This window comes from Schistocerca nitens, chromosome 4 (genome assembly GCF_023898315.1).
Source record: "Schistocerca nitens isolate TAMUIC-IGC-003100 chromosome 4, iqSchNite1.1, whole genome shotgun sequence".
Taxonomy (NCBI): domain Eukaryota; kingdom Metazoa; phylum Arthropoda; class Insecta; order Orthoptera; family Acrididae; genus Schistocerca; species Schistocerca nitens.
This window is the reverse complement of record NC_064617.1, coordinates 876,392,261-876,409,913: the sequence shown is the minus strand read 5'-3', so window position 1 is coordinate 876,409,913 and position 17,653 is coordinate 876,392,261. Positions and strand designations below refer to the sequence as shown.

The 17,653-nt window shown below is 43.6% G+C and overlaps 1 non-coding gene across 1 annotated transcript; it reads left to right on the top strand.

Moving 5' to 3' along the window:
• Positions 1-16,981: 16,981 nt before the first annotated feature.
• On the top strand, positions 16,982-17,063 carry Trnas-gcu (transfer RNA serine (anticodon GCU)). Its single transcript has one exon. It is a non-coding gene; the product is annotated as a tRNA-Ser (tRNA).
• The last annotated feature ends 590 nt before the right edge of the window (positions 17,064-17,653 follow it).

Genomic DNA, 17,653 nt, shown 5'->3' with positions numbered 1-17,653 from the left:
TTTGGAAATATACACTACTGGTCATTAAAATTGCTACACCACGAAAATGTGCTACAGACGCGAAATTTAACCGACAGGAAGAAGATGCTGTGATATGCAAATGATTAGCTTTTCAGAGCATTCACACAAGGTTGGCGCCGGTGGCGACACCTACAACGTGCTGATATGAAGAAAGTTTCCAACCCATTTCTCATACACAAACAGCAGTTGACCGGCGTTGCCTGGTGAAACGTTGTTGTGATGCCTCAAGTAAGGTGGAGAAATGCGTACCATCACGTTTCCGACTTTGATAAAGGTCGGATTGTAGCCTATCGCGATTGCGGTTTATCGTATCGCAACACTGCTGCTCGCGTTGGTCGACATCCAATGACTGTTAGCAGAATATGGACTCGGTGGGTTCAGGAAGGTAATACGGAACGCCGTGCTGGATCCCAACGGCCTCGTATCACTAGCAGTCGAGATGACAGGCATCTTATCCGCATGGCTGTAACGGATCGTGCAGCAACGTCTCGATCCCTGAGTCAACAGATGGGGACGTTTGCAAGACAACAACCATCTGCACGAACAGTCTGACGACGTTTGCAGCAGCATGGACTATCAGCTCGGAGACCGTGGCTGCGGTTACCCTTGACGCTGCATCACAGACAGGAGCGCCTGCGATGGTGTACTCAACGACGAACCTGAGTCCACGAATGGCAAAACGTCATTTTTTTGGATGTATCCAGGTTCTGTGTACAGCATCACGATGGTCGCATCCGTGTTTGGCGACATCGCGGTGAACGCACATTGGAAGAGTGTATTCATCATCGCCATACTGGTGTATCACCCAACGTGATGGAATGGAGTGCCATTGGTTACACGTCTCGGTCACCTCTTGTTCGCATTGACGGCACTTTGAACATTGGACGTTACATTTCAGATGTGTTACGACCCGTGGCTCTACCCTTCATTCGATCCCGGCGAAACTCTACATTTCAGCAGGATAATGCACGACCGCTTGTTGCAGGTCCTGTACGGGCCTTTCTGGATACAGAAAATGTTCGACTGCTGCCCTGGCCAGCACATTCTCCAGATCACTCACCAATTGAAAACGTCTGCGTAACATAGAAGTAAATATCCTCGGAGTAGTGAAGCAACTTAAATCACTTAATAAAAGCAAGTGTTCTGGTCCAGACTGTATACCAATTAGGTTCTTTTCAGAGCATGCTGATGCATTAGCTCCATACTTAACAATCATATACAACCGTTCGCTCGACGGAAGATCCATACGCAAAGACTGGAAAGTTACACAGGTCACACCAATATTCAAGAAAGGTAGTAGGAGTAATCGACTTAATTACAGGCCCATATCATTAATGTCAATATGCAGCAGGATTCTGGAACATACAGGGTGAGTCGCAAGGTTTTCCCTCGGTTTCTGGAGTTTATTCCTTAGGTTATTTGGAACAAAAAATGTAAATACAGTAATGTGATCAGATCCACAGTTAAGTAGGTACAACAGAGTTCCAAAACATGCCACGGTGTATGGAGCGCTACACTTGTGTTCATAGGACACACGATCAGTCTTAGGTAGACAAGTGCAGCGAGTAGAACGTTTGCATAACAACCACGTTGTTGATACTGCAGTAATGTTTCTGTTATTGTCTCCTGTGTACGGTACACCTTGCGATGCCGTACGCGTTTTCATAGCACGAGTATGGAGAGATGGTGTACATTTGGGGCTTCTGTGATGGTAACGCGAGAGCTGCTGTTGCCGAATATCACCGTCAATATCCTAGTCGTAGGATTCCGAGTGCCAAAACATTTAGTGTAACATATCAGACATAGCTAGAAAGGCATCGTGACGTTTGCCGCGCGGGATTAGCCGAGTGGTCTGAGGCGCTGCAGTCATGGACTGTGCGGCTGGTCCCGGCGGAGGTTCGAGTCCTCCCTCGCGCATGGGAGTGTGTGTTTGTCCTTAAGTTAGTTTAGGTTAAGTAGCGTGTAAGCTTATGGACTGATGACCTTAGCAGTTAAGTCCCATAAGATTTCACACACATTTTTTTGCATCGTGACGTTCAAGAAGAGGAAAACATTCTTAATTCAGTAGAGCGCAGTCCTCGTTCAAGTACAAGACGCCTAACTATCCGACTGAACGTTTCACAATCTAAGGTATGTAGGATTCTTCATGAGAATGGACTGTATCCTTTTCATGTGCAGAAACTTTACCATTTAGAGCCACATGATTGTGCGAACCGTTTGCACCTTTGTAACTGGTTAGATGGAAATCGGCAGCTCTATTGCTTCATAACGTTCAGTGATGAGGCAATCTTTACAAGAGACGGCATCAACAACATGTATAACATGCTTGTCTGGGCAGACGAAAATCCCCATGCCACGGTAGTATCTCAATTTCAACGCAGCTTCAGTTTCAATGTCTGATATGGTGTTGTGTGTGACCAGTTACTGGGCCGTTTATTCTCCCGGGAAATTGAAATGGTCAGATGTACGGTAACTTTTTACAAGAAGACTTACCGCAGCTTCTTGAAGATGTTCCTCTAGAAACAAGACGCCACATGTACGTCCAATATGACGGGGCACCTGCACACTTTCACCATGTGGTAACAACTTATCTTAATCAGCAATTCCCACATCGATGGATAAGTCGCGGGGGCCCTGTCAACTGGAATGCCAGATCTCCACATTTAACACCATTAGTCTACTGCATCTGGGGGTGGATGAAAGACATCGTGTACGAAGTTAAGGTGGAAACACGAGAAGAACTGATACAACGAATTTTCGATGCCGCAGAGTCAATAAGGAACGAGCACGTAAAATTACGAAATGCTACTCGCGCGGTTCACTTCCGTGCGAAACTTTGCCTTCAAATTTTTGACAGTGTAATCCTACAATAAAAGTTTTTTCTGCCATTTTCCTGAGTTTTTCACTTACTGCATCTCCTTAATTATGGATCTGATCCCATTACTTTATTTACATTTTTTATTCCAAATAACCTAAGGAATAGCCTCCAGTACCCGGGGGGACAACCTCGTGGCTCACCCTGTATATTGTGTTCGAACATTATGAATTACCTCGAAGAAAACGGTCTATTGACACACAGTCAACATGGTTTTAGAAAAAAATCGTTCCTGTGAAACACAAATAGCTCTTTATTCACATGAAGTGTTGAGAGCTATTGACTAGGGATTTCAGATCGATTCAGTATTTCTGGATTTCCGGAAGGCTTTTGACACGGTACAAGACAAGCGGCTGGTAATGAAATTGCGTGCTTATGGAATATCGTCTCAGTTATGTGACTGGATATGTGATTTTCTGTCAGAGAGGTCACAGTTCGTAGTAACTGACGGAAAGTCATCGAGTAAAACAGAAGTGATTTCGAGCGTTCCCCAAGGTAGTGTTATAGGACCTTTGCTGTTCCGATTTGGGAGACAATAGGAGCAGCCGTCTTAGGTTGTTTGCAGATGACGCTGTCGTTTATCGACTAATAATCATCAGAAGATCAAAATAAACTGCAAAACGTTTTAGAAAAGATACCTGAATGGTGCGAAAATTGGCAGTTGACCCTAAAACCGAAAAGTGTGAGGTCATTCACATGAGTGCTGAAAGGAATTCGTTAAACTTCGCTTACACGATAAACCAGTCAAATCCAAAGGCCGTAAATTCAACTAAATGCCTAGGAATTACAATTACGAACAACTTAAATTGGAAGGAACACACAGAAAATGTTGTGGGGAAGGCTAACCAAAGACGGCATTTTATTGGCAGAACACTCGGAAAATGTAACAGATCTACTAACGAGACTGCCTGCACTACGCTTGTCCGTCCTCTTTTTAGAATACTGCTGCGCGGTGTGGGATCCTTATCAGGTAGCATTCGGGAGGACGACGGTTCAATCCCGTCTCCAGCCATACTGATTTAGGTTTTCCGTGATTTCCCTAGATCGTTTCAGGCAAATGCCGGGATGGTTCCTTTGAAAGGGCACGGCCGATTTCCTTCCCAATCCTTCCTTAACCCGAGCTTGCGCTCCGTCTCTAATGACCTCGTTGTCGACGAGACGTTAAACACTAACCACCACCACCACCACCACCTTATCGGATAGGACTGACGGAGTACGTCGAAAAAGTTCAAAGAAGGGCAGCACCTTTTGTATTATTGCAAAATACGGGAGAGCGTGTCACTGAAATGATACAGGATTTGGGCTGGACATCATTAAAAGAAAGGCGTTTTTCGTTGCGACGAAATCTTCTCACGAAATTCCAATCACCAACTTTCTCCTCCGAATGTGAAAATATTTTGTTGACACCGACATACATAGGGAAAAACGATCACCACGATGAAATTAGGGAAATCAGAACCCCCACGGAAAGATATAAGTGTTTGTTTTTTTCCGAGCACTGTTCGGTATTGGAATAATAGAGAATTATTTTGAAGGTGGTTCGATGAACTCTCCGCCAGGCACTTTGATTTGTGTGATTTGCGGAATATAGATGTAAATGTAGTTTGCAGCACCGTACGTAGCGGAGCAGTGGAACACCACCAACGCCGATATACTGACACTGCAAGTAGAATTCGATCTTGAGGACCCTCGTTACAGCATGACACACACTCTTTTCCCGTCTCTGAGTGTCACCTCCCAATGTGCGATACGCATACATTTTGGATCTACGACCCACAGACTCCACGATCGTCAACCGATTCGCCTCTCATCTTTCATAATGCCGATAAAAAAAAAAAGGCTGTAAGCACTATGGGACTTAACATCTGACGTCATCAGTCCCCTAGACTTAGAACTACTTAAACCTAACTAACCTAAGGACATCACACACATCCATGCCCGAGGCAGAATTCGAACCTGCGACCGTAGCGGTTGCGCGGTTACGGATTGATGCGCCTAGAACCGCTCGGACACAGCGGCCGGCAACGCCGATAGCCGATAACCTTCTTGTTCTGCGGAGCAATACCGTAAGGATTATCGGCCAAGTATGAAGACGTGTCGAATGCATTGGGGTGGCACCTCATTACTTCATATGTATCGCAACCCTTCACCCAATAAATGAAACTATCTGTGTCCATGAAAGGTAACCTTTGATTAGCGAAATAAATTTTCGCCAACTCATAATTGAATCGGTACATGTTGAGTTTGGGCAGGTCTGGTATGCGCATCCCCGCAGAGACAGGTTTCATGAACTCTACTGCAGTCTTCACCACCTCCAAAGCAACTACGTTTTTGTTGAATATTGTGATCTGTTTGAAATCTGGTCCGGTGACACACTTTCCAACACCACAACGCCCATCCCATTTCGTTCTAATATGAATTTCGCGGACATTTCTCAAATTCTCCGTCGTCTTGACGAAAATTGCATTGCTCATTAGTTTCAAAATCTTTCTCGATATCATTTGCCGTAGATGCCCTCTGTTTCGTGTTCAGATCAATATACTCCATCAACCAAGTGGAGACACTGAGAAGCTTACAGAGAAAAATATTTAAGATGCATTCGATCTTCCTCAAAAGCACTCTGGTTTCGTCGAAGCCTCAAAAGCAAAGACGTCTTAAAAATTCCTGTCTGTACACTCCTCAGGTGTGCCGACCACGTACCCCTCCATATCCGCATCCAGTGACGCCTATAGGCTGACGATGACAGGGCGGCTGGTCAGTACCGTTAGGGTCTTCCGAGACTTCTTCGAGTGAACCATTTTACATTACACTTGTCCGTCCTCTGCTGGAATATTGCTGCGCGGTATGGGATCCTTACCAGGTTGGATTGACGGATGACATCGAAAAAGTGCAAAGAATGGCAGCTCGTTTCGTGTTATCGCTCAATAGGGGTGAGAGTGTCACTGGTACGATACGCGAGTTGGGGTGGCAGTCACTGAAACAAAGGTGGTTTTCTTTGCGGTGAGATCTATTTACGAAATTTCAATCACCAACTTTTTCTTCCGAATGCGAAAATATTTTGTTGACACCCACCTACGTTGGGAGAAATGATCATCATAATAAAATAAGAGAAATCAGAGCTCGAACGGAAAGATTAAGGTGTTCCTTTATCCCACGCACCATTCGAGAGTGGAATGGTAGAGAAGTAGTATGAAAATGGTTCGATGAACCCTCTTCCAGGCACTTAAGTGTGAATTGCAGAGTAACCATGTAGATGTAGAGTATAGCGGCATTCTGGTATTCAGAAAGCCTCACCACTTCGTCGTCTATTTGTGCCGGTGAAACTTGGCCGTGCACATCCATCTTCGTGGCGCCAGAGGGAACGCCTCTATTTTGACATTAAAAAATCAGTTTCGGCGCGAAAGAGTTTCATTTCTCACATGGGCTCTTCAAAGCCATCGCCTTTGCGAGTCTTTACAATAGCAGGGAAACTATCCAGTTTCGTGAGCCATAGCGTGGGCTACTCCCAACATACCAATACGTAAACAATTCCTATGTTTATCTATTGTAAGCATCACAGGATAAGGGCGTTACTACAATGGGCTGGCGTCGGAATAATGCCAGACAGGAAATCACCTGGAGAATAAGTGTTTGTTTCTGGGGCTCCCCACTCCACAGTTTTCGAGAGAGTAACGAATACACATAGGGTTACAAAGAGGCCTCCTAATGTGACTCCGTGGCGCCACCTATTCACAGAGCTTGTGGGTGGACTAACTTGAATATTCTCGCCATGAGAACTTAAATTTCCCTCTATATAGCCTTACAAAGGAGGCCCTCGCTACCCACCGTTGCCCCATCCTGTGTCTCCATCGTACCCTACTATAAATATTTAATATATACTGTTTTAAAGTTAGGGCAAGTGAACTCTTAGCACTGTAGTGTAGGACTGTAGTGCCTTAGATGGTTCAAATGGCTCTGAGCACTATAGGACTTAACATCTGATGTCATCAGTCCCCTAGAACTTAGAACTACTTACATCTAACTAACCTAAGGACATCACACACATTCATGCCCGAGGCAAGATTCGAACCTGCGACCGTAACGGTCGCGCGGTTCCAGACTGAAGCGCCTAGAACCGCTCGGCCACTTCGGCCGGCAGTGCCTTGGAAGTAGATGTACAAGGTCTGTTCAAAAAATTCCGGAACATTCGTAACGTTGCGTCAACGGTGCGTTGGAGCGAAATGCGGTTGGCATCCTTGCACACGCCCGTGATAAATGTGTAACTGCCAAAAGTTTCATTTTTGTATGTCTGTTATTGTTCAGTGCCGTATTGAGTAGAACGTTGTGTCGCACAGTTTGCCAATTTCGAGATGACAGAGTTAGAGAAGCAGCTCCTCTGCATTAAATTTTGCTTGAAACTCAAGAAAACGTTTACAGAGACACACCAAATGATGTGGAAAGCCTACTGTGTTGAGTGGTTAAGCCGTACTCGGTGTTAGGAATGGCCGGACGAGTGTAGAAGAACCCTCGTTCACGACGTCCTTCGACGTCTACCGATGAAGCTCATGTCAGGAACGTCAGCAAAATTGTGCATGCTAGTCGAAGACTGACTAACTGGGAGATTGCAGAAGAATGTAACATTTCAGTTGGATCATGGCATGAAATCCTGACGCAACATTTTTAGAATGCATCGTGTTGCCGCCAAGTTCGTCCCGTGGCTCGTGAGTCAAGACCAGAAAGACCCTCGTCTCGCAATCTGTGAAGAGCTTTCCGATCGCGCAAATGAGAACGGGATGTTCCTTAAGAGAATCATAACTCGTAATGAGACGGGGATCTACGGTTATGATGTTGACACCGGGGTTCAGTCTTCACGCTGGGCTGGGAAAGGTTATCCAAGACCAGAAAAAGCACGTCAGGTCAGGTCACATGTCAAAGCCATGCTCATAGTTTTCTTTATCTTTGAAGGATTAGTTCATCACGAATTCGTGCCACAGGGACAAACTGTTAATCGGAGTTACTATCGGGGCGTGTTGTGTCGCCTGCGAGAAGATGTGAGAAGGAAACGGCCTGAAACGTGGCGAGACAATTCATGGCTCCTGTATCACAATGACGCACCCGCACATTCATCGTGTGCTTCCTCATCCTCCGTACTCTCCAGGCCTGGCCCCTGAGGACTTTTATTACACCGCTGGCCATTAAAATTGCTACACCACGAAGATGATGTGCTACAGACGCGAAATTTAACCGACAGGAAGAGGATGCTGTGATACGCAAATGATAAGCTTTTCAGAGCATTCACACAAGGTTGGCGCCGGTGGCGACACCTACAACGTGCTGACATGAGGAAAGTTTCCAACCCATTTCTCATACACAAACAGCAGTTGACCGGCGTTGCCTGGTGAAACGTTGTTGCGATGCCTCCTATAAGGAGGAGAAATGCGTATCATCATGTTTTCGACTTTGATAAAGGTCGGATTGTAGCCTATCGCGATTGCGGTTTATCGTATCGCGACATTGCTGCTCGCGTTGCTCGAGATCCAATGACTGTTAGCAGGATATGGAATCGGTGGGTTCAGGAGGGTAATACGCAATGCCGTGCTGGTTCCCAACGGCCTCGTATCACTAGCAGTCGAGATGACAGGCATCTTATCCGCATGGCTGTAAGGGATCGTGCAGCCACGTCTCGATCCCTGAGTCAACAGATGGGGACGTTTGCAAGACAACAACCATCTGCACGAACAGTTCGACGACGTTTGCAGCAGCATGGACTATCAGCTCGGAGACCATAGCTGCGGTTACCTTTGACGCTGCATCACAGAAAGGAGCGCCTGCGATGGTGTACTCAACGACGAACCTGGGTGCACGAATGGCAAAACGTCATTTTTTCGAATGAATCCAGGTTCTGTGTACAGCATCATGATGGTCGCATTCGTGTTTGGCGACATCGCGGTGAACGCACATTGGAAGCGTGTATTCGTCGTCGCCATACTGACGTATCACCCGGCGTGATGGTATGGGGTGCCATTGGTTACACGTCTCGGTCACCTCTTGTTCGCATTGACGGCACTTTGAAGCGTGAACGTTACATTTCGGATGTGTTGCGACCCGTGGCTCTACCCTTCATTCGATTTCTGCGAAACCCTACATTTCAGCAGGATAATGCACGACCGCATGTCACAGGTCGCCTTTCTGGATGCAGAAAATGTTCGACTACTGCCCTGACCAGCACATTCTCCAGATCTCTCATCAATTGAAAACGTCTGGTCAATGGTGGCCGAGCAACTGGCTCGTCACAATACGCCAGTCACTACTCTTGATGAACTGTGGTATCGTGTTGAAGCTGCATGGGCAGCTGTACCTGTACACGCCATCCAAGCTCCGTTTGACTCAATGCCCTAGCCGAGCGGTCTAAGGCGCTGCAGTGATCGACTGTGCGGCTGGTCCCGGCGGAGGTTCGAGTCCTCCCTCGGGCATGGTTGTGTGTGTTTGTCCTTAGGATAATTTAGGTTCAGTAGTGTGTAAGCTTAGGGACTGATGACCTTTGCAGTGAAGTCCCATAAGGTTTCACACGCATTTTGAGCTCAATGCTCCGGCGTATCAAGGCCGCTATTACGGCCAGAGGTGGTTGTTCTGGGTACTGATGTCTCAGGATCTATGCACCCAAATTGCGTGAAAATGTAATCACAAGTCAGTTCTTGTATAATATATTTATCCAATGAATACCCGTTTATCATCTGGATTTCTTCTTGGTGTAGCAATTTTAATGGCCAGTAGTGTACTTCCAAAGTTGAAAACCGCGTTGATAGAACGAAGATTTTTAACGATAGACGAGACAAAAAAATTCGCAGACGGCGCTTCGCGCTATCCAATAAGAGGCGTACGAGACTGCTTCCGGAAGTGGGAACGGCGTTGCAACCTGTGTATCAATTGTGGAGGAGAGTAGCTCGAAGGAATCCATGCACAAAAAAGTAAAAAGTATTGTTGTTGTTGTTGTTGTTGTGGTCTTCAGTCCTGAGACTGGTTTGATGCAGCTCTCCATGCTACTCTATCCTGTGCAAGCTTCTTCATCTCCCAGTACCTACTGCAACCTACCCAGTACCTACTGCCCTCCAATACTAAATTGGTGATCCCTTGATGCCTCAGAACATGTCCTACCAACCGATCCCTTCTTCTGGTCAAGTTGTGCCACAAACTCCTCTTCTCCCCAATCCTATTCAGTACCTCCTCATTAGTTACGTGATCTACCCATCTAATCTTCAGCATTCTTCTGTAGCACCACATTTCGAAAGCTTCTATTCTCTTCTTGTCCAAACTATTTATCGTCCATGTTTCACTTCCATACATGGCTACACTCCATACAAATACTTTCAGAAAAGACTTCCTGACACTTAAATCTATACTCGATGTTAACAAATTTCTCTTCTTCAGAAACGCTTTCCTTGCCATTGCCAGTCTACATTTTATATCCTCTCTACTTCGACCATCATCAGTTATTTTGCTCCCCAAATAGCAAAACTCCTTTTCTACTTTAAGTGTCTCATTTCCTAATCTAATACCCTCAACATCACCCGACTTAATTCGACTACATTCCATTATCCTCGTTTTGCTTTTGTTGATGTTCATCTTATATCCTCCCTTCAAGACACCATCCATTCCGTTCAACTGCTCTTCCAAGTCCTTTGCTGTCTCTGACAGAATTACAATGTCATCGGCGAACCTCAAAGTTTTTATTTCTTCTCCATGGATTTTAATACCTACTCCGAATTTTTCTTTTGTTTCCTTTACTGCTTACTCAATATACAGATTGAATAACATCGGGGAGAGGTTACAACCCTGTCTTACTCCCTTCCCAACCACTGCTTCCCTTTCATGTCCCTCGACTCTTATAACTGCCATCTGGTTTCTGTACAAATTGTAAATAGCCTTTCGCTCCCTGTATTTTACCCCTGTCACCTTTAGAATTTGAAAGAGAGTATTCCAGTCAACATTGTCAAAAGCTTTCTCTAAGTCTACAAATGCTAGAAACGTAGGTTTGCCTTTCCTTAATCTTTCTTCTAAGATAAGTCGTAAGGTCAGTATTGCCTCACGTGTTCCAGTATTTCTACGGAATCCAAACTGATCTTCCCCGAGGTCGGCTTCTACTAGTTTTTCCATTCGTCTGTAAAGAATTCGTGTTAGTATTTTGCAGCTGTGGCTTATTAAACTGATTGTTCGGTAATTCTCACATCTGTCAACACCTGCTTTCTTTGGTATTGGAATTATTATATTCTTCTTGAAGTCTGTGGGTATTTCGCCTGTTTCATACATCTTGCTCACCAGATGGTAGAGCTTTGTCAGGACTGGCTCTCCCAAGGCCGTCAGTAGTTCCAATGGAATGTTGTCTACTCCAGGGGCCTTGTTTCGACTCAGGTCTTTCAGTGCTCTGTCAAACTCTTCACGCAGTATCGTATCTCCCATTTCATCTTCATCTACATCCTCTTCCATTTCCATAATATTGTCCTCAAGTACATCGCCCTTGTATAGACCCTCTATATACTCCTTCCACCTTTCTGCTTTCCCTTCTTTGCTTAGAACTGGGTTTCCATCTGAGCTCTTGATGTTCATACAAGTGGTTCTCTTATCTCCAAAGGTCTCTTTAATTTTCGTGTAGGCAGTATCTATCTTACCCCTAGTGAGATAAGCCTCTACATCCTTACATTTGTCCTCTAGCCATCCCTGCTTAGCCATTTTGCACTTCCTGTCGATCTCATTTTTGAGACGTTTGTATTCCTTTTTGCCTGCTTCATTTACTGCATTTTTATATTTTCTCCTTTCATCAATTAAATTCAATATTTCTTCTGTTACCCAAGGATTTCTACTAGCCCTCGTCTTTTTACCTACTTGATCCTCTGCTGCCTTCACTACTTCATCCCTCAAAGCTACCCATTCTTCTTCTACTGTATTTCTTTCACCCATTCCTGTCAATTGTTCCCTTATGCTCTCCCTGAAACTCTGTACAACCTCTGGTTCTTTCAGTTTATCCAGGTCCCATCTCCTTAAATTCCCACCTTTTTGCAGTTTCTTCAGTTTTAATCTACAGGTCATAACCAATAGATTGTGGTCAGAGTCCACATCTGCCCCTGGAAATGTCTTACAATTTAAAACCTGGTTCCTAAATCTCTGTCTTACCATTATATAATCTATCTGATACCTTTTAGTATCTCCAGGGTTCTTCCATGTATACCACCTTCTATCATGATTCTTAAACCAAGTGTTCGCTATGATTAAGTTGTGCTCTGTGCAAAATTCTACCAGGCGGCTTCCTCTTTCATTTCTTAGCCCCAATCCATATTCACCTACTATGTTTCCTTCTCTCCCTTTTCCTACACTCGAATTCCAGTCACCCATGACTATTAAATTTTCGTCTCCCTTCACTATCTGAATAATTTCTTTTATTTCATCATACATTTCTTCAATTTCTTCGTCATCTGCAGAGCTAGTTGGCATATAAACTTGTACTACTGTAGTAGGTGTGGGCTTCGTATCTATCTTGGCCACAATAATGCGTTCACTAAGCTGTTTGTAGTAGCTTACCCGCGTTCCTATTTTCCTATTCATTATTAAACCTACTCCTGCATTACCCCTATTTGACTTTGTGTTTATAACCCTGTAGTCACCTGACCAGAAGTCTTGTTCCTCCTGCCACCGAACTTCACTAATTCCCACTATATCTAACTTTAACCTATCCATTTCCCTTTTCAAATTTTCTAACCTACCTGCCCGATTAAGGGACCTGACATTCCACACTCCGATCCGTAGAACGCCAGTTTTCTTTCTCCTGATAGCGACATCCTCTTGAGTAGTCCCCGCCCGGAGATCCGAATGGGGGACTATTTTACCTCCGGAATATTTTATCCAAGAGGACGCCATCATCATTTAATCATACAGTAAAGCTGCATGTCCTCGGGAAAAATTACGGCCGTAGTTTCCCCTTGCTTTCAGCCGTTCGCAGTACCAGCACAGCAAAGCCGTTTTGGTTATTGTTACAAGGCCAGATCAGTCAATCATCCAGACTGTTGCCCTTGCAACTACTGAAAAGGCTGCTGCCCCTCTTCAGGAACCACACGTTTGTCTGGCCTCTCAACAGATACCCCTCCGTTGTGGTTGTACCTACGGTACGGCTATCTGTATCGCTGAGGCACGCAAGCCTCCCCACCAACGGCAAGGTCCATGGTTCATGGGGGGAGTAAAAAGTAAGCGTAGAAAAAATTTATGGTAAAAGTTCCAGAATTTTGAACAGATCTCGTATACCAATGATTTTTGGTTTTGCCCACCGTTTTATACTTAGATTCTAAACTTAGAACACACACGAAAAATCTGACAGCAGGGGCTGGGCTCATATCCTCGAGCCCGCCGTTTTTCACTCTGTTCTTGGTACTAGTGACTTACTACCACCATTAGCACAATTGCACATTTCTTAGTTTCTAACCAGTTTACACTGGGCTCTGAGCTGTGGTGTCGTAGGAGTGGGGAAAACCCCTGTGGCACAAATGGGCTATTTTAAATTTCCCGCTGTTTTTCGAGTATTCTGCTGTTTTATTTATAGGTCAAATGGACTATGTCACAGGAGTAGGGAAGGAGGAATCTGATGTCATGCATGACGTCACTGAAAATCTGCAACAGTGCAGGCTTTCTTGAAACATCCACAGCCCCATTACTCACAGCCGTTTTGAATAGTTTATCGAACAGCAGGGGTTTCACACAGCTGGTTATTAGCTGCCATGTTTAATTTAAGCTTAAGTTTACTTTTTTATCGTGTGCCGATCTGGGCCACACAAGGCCATGGAGAAGCACAGTGCCAGGACTGTGGTTCTCGCCACCTCTGGCCTAGTTTTCCATTCACTGTTTGCCTAGTTTTCTCAGCGTCTTATTTCTTGCTGTGACTTTGTAATGGGTTTTCTTGAAGTGACATCTGCATGTAAATGACCAGTCCAGTACGACAACCAAGTATGTCAGTTTATCTGTGTGTTCCGCAATGATGCCTTTCCAGGTTACATTAGTCCTTCTGTTTCCTTGTTTTGGGCGACGATAGAAGGTGCTGCCATGGATTTTTGAGAGTTTTGGTTTAAGGGAATTTTCCTGATAGTGTTCTGATGTGGTGTTTACAGCGAATTCCATGTTTTGTTCTACGTCCTCAAAGCTCTTTCCTTGACTGTGGTGGTCTGATCGGCAGCGTCAGGAAGTGAGACGTATTGGTTGGTCATCGGTATGCAAGTTGAATAGGACATAGGAGCGTGTCCATGACAGTATGAACTCACCAAGGACCACCATCTTCAGGCGTTTTGCCTCTTCCAGCAGTGTATTTATAGTTGTTTTTCTTTATTTTTTTTTACAGTAAAACAAGGGTAACAATTTAATGTAGTTTGCGTTACGTAAATTTTAGTAATTGTATTCAAACCAGCTCTGTGACATAGATATTAGCTGCTACTCCTTGTAAGGTAACATCTGTGATTATTGCATGTTGTTAACTCTATGGTTGCAGTAGTAAAGAGTTCGTTTTCCTTTTTGTTCTTGTTTCCGCTGAATTATTGTCGCTTAAAATAACCGAATTTAAATTCATTTGACGTTGATTGTTATCTGATATGAGAGTGTCATGAATAAAGGAGAAAATACAAATTCTTTTACTCCAGTATAGATTGCTTTTAACCGTGTGATGTATCTGAAAGAAAAAATCGTTTGTGATCAAGCAAATTCACGTGTTAAAGGATGAAACTGAAGAATTGTCTAATTAGAGCATTCTACAACAAGCCAAACACAGATGCCGACATTTGCTGTAAGTAACTGTTTCCTTTATTTTCTACGTCTGCGTGGAAGAGATGAAATACACATACAAATATTTAAGGAGACTTAAGTCACAATTACCGAGGACGAGCTCCATTTTTCCGCCCTCCACTGTGACAGAACATTGTTTTGCAGCAGCCATTCACCGATTTTTACGACATGGTGATCTTTCAGTGCATCATAGACTCTTGTTATGAGCGATCTGTGGTTCACTGCGTTGTATGCAAAGCCTAGGCCAACAACGGCTAGTTTTCAGACAGCGATTGACAAGTCTGTGTCACACAAATGTCGTCAACCCCGGCTGCTTCTCCATTTTTCATTTTTATCCTAGGCAGAGTTCTCTTAAGGCAAATGATTCAACGAACTTATTTCGCGTTTGCTGTGTGAATCTACTGATTTTAGACTTCCATCATCTTTTGTTGGATTTTCCATTTAAGAGGAGTTCGCTGCCAGTGGCCACTGTTGAGTTTTCCGACCAAGTTCTTGGTCAGTTTGCTGCTTTAGACCGTATCCGTTCCTTCTAGAATTTCAATCCACTCCTTGTTTTGCTCAACACAAGTAAACGCAGTCCTCAGTGTAAGTTAGATAACAACAGGACTCAATAGTAAAGATGGCAATGAAAACAGATTGTTGAAGGGGCCGGCCGCTAGTGGCCGAGCGGTTCTGGCGCTACAGTCTGGAACCGCGCGACCGCTACGGTCGCAGGTTCGAATCCTGCCTCGGGCATGGATGTGTGTGTTGTCCTTAGGTTAGTTAGGTTTAAGTAGTTCTAAGTTCTAGGGGACTTATGACCTCAGCAGTTGAGTCCCATAGTGCTCAGAGCCATTTTTTTGATTGTTGAAGGTATCTAAAAATCTGTGTGTGTAATTACTTAAGTACGTTCAACCATTGTAAAGCAACTCCGGACACCAAGGTCACACAAATGAGGAACACTTCCTTTATGGTTACCTCAGGTGTATGAAATATCTCTTCCAGCGGATTTTCTATGACTTTGCTAAAACATTCCTTCTGAAGGTAGTGCATTTAAAAATTTAATGATTACGTGCTAATGTGTGTAACTGTTTCAATGTCCTACTCTACCACACGAAAACGTTTTCTTATATCTGCAGGAGCTAATACTGAACAGTGTGCAGCAGTTCTATAACCATGAAAAAAACGCGTAATAAAAGTTAAACATGTTTTCACTCACACATACACCGGTTCTGTAAGTTTACATTCAAAAAATATGACTGTTGATAGTTGAAGGTCTGGGTGATGGTTCTAAGTTAATTTGAAGTACAACTTAACACACAACAGTTTAACGGACATACAATCGCTGACAGAATTACGTAGTAAGTTGAAAATTATATTTTGAGTTCTTTCTTATTTTATAACTAATTGATTACCTTTAAACGAGATGCTGCATATTCTAAGGTGTTTTCACTAAGCTCTCTTATTCACTTCCATTTACAATGATGGTGATGTCATCAGTATAAAAAACAGTTTAACGGACATACAATCGCTGACAGAATTACGTAGTAAGTTGAAAATTATATTTTGAGTTCTTTCTTATTTTATAACTAATTGATTACCTTTAAACGAGATGCTGCATATTCTAAGGTGTTTTTATTTATTTCACTAAGCTCTCTTATTCACTTCCAGTTACAATGATGGTGATGTCATCAGTATAAAAAACAGATCCATTGAACATCGTGTTTACCAATTTCTGGCGCATCAGAGTTGTATTGTTCATCTAATCTAAACAGTATTGTTTAGTTATTTATAATATTAGGTGGTGGGAAAGGAAGTAATGCAGAGCACGTGATGTCTCAAAAACCAAATACATCTGTGGCTATTTATGCAAATATTTCTAATATAAACAGTAAAACCTTTTTTAATATTTTTAACGTTATTGCGAATTACTCTGTCCATTCATGCTATTTATGGTCAAATCATCCTCAGCTTACTAGGACTAAGTGGGCAGTGTGAGCTCATACAGACTGAAATATTAAGGAAAACTAGTGAAACCGCAATAAACATTACACCAGTTCATCATTTGTGCGACGAACATCGTGGTCGATGCATCGACTGTGTGCGCCATATTGGGGAGGCTGCTGCATCGTTTCAAAACTCGCCAGTATGTTTGATGGAAACAGTGTTGTATAGTTTTAGTGTCAAAGGACTGAGAGGTCAGAATCTTCATTTACTGCAAGCTCTATTCCCGTGCATCTGCTGGCATTGAAATAAAGCAACGATACGACCAATGTGCAAACAAGATGGCGCGCGTCGGAGCGCCAAGTTACGTACGACGAGGTGGCCGAGTGGTTAAGGCGTTGGACTGCTAATCCAATGTGCTCTGCACGCGTGGGTTCGAATCCCATCCTCGTCGAACATTTTAAATTACCGAAACGCATGCAACAAGCCTCAGGTGTGTTGTAGGGCTAACGCAACAAGTTCAAATTGTATAGAAAATTAATTGCGACATGTTATAGTAATTTCGATTCATTGCACAGTAGCCGTGCATCTTGCATGTCAAAGTGCCGCTGTTGGACGAAAATGAAAAAAAGTGCATATTAATAATTGTAACTTTACCCCCACCGTCACAGTACTATAAATAATGCTTTTATGACCTTTTTTATTGATGCAATAAGTATACCAGATGTTTCAAAATTAATATTGCGGTTTTAAGACTGTTTCATTCAGCTTATAAATAGATAATAGATTAAATGAAAGAGCAACGCAAAAGTTTTTTCCGACAAGTACTCCATATGAACACCATTCGTCAAGACGACCAAGAGTGACTGAAAAACGTGTGCAACGGGTGAAAGAGTCTTTCACACTTAGCCGCAAGAAATCATTTCGGGAGGCTGGTCGTGAATTTGCAATTCCAGTGATGTGGAGGCTTAAGAAGACGCATACTATTACATCCTTATCTTTATATATGTGGTGGCTGTTTTTTTCGGACATTCACGATCCTGC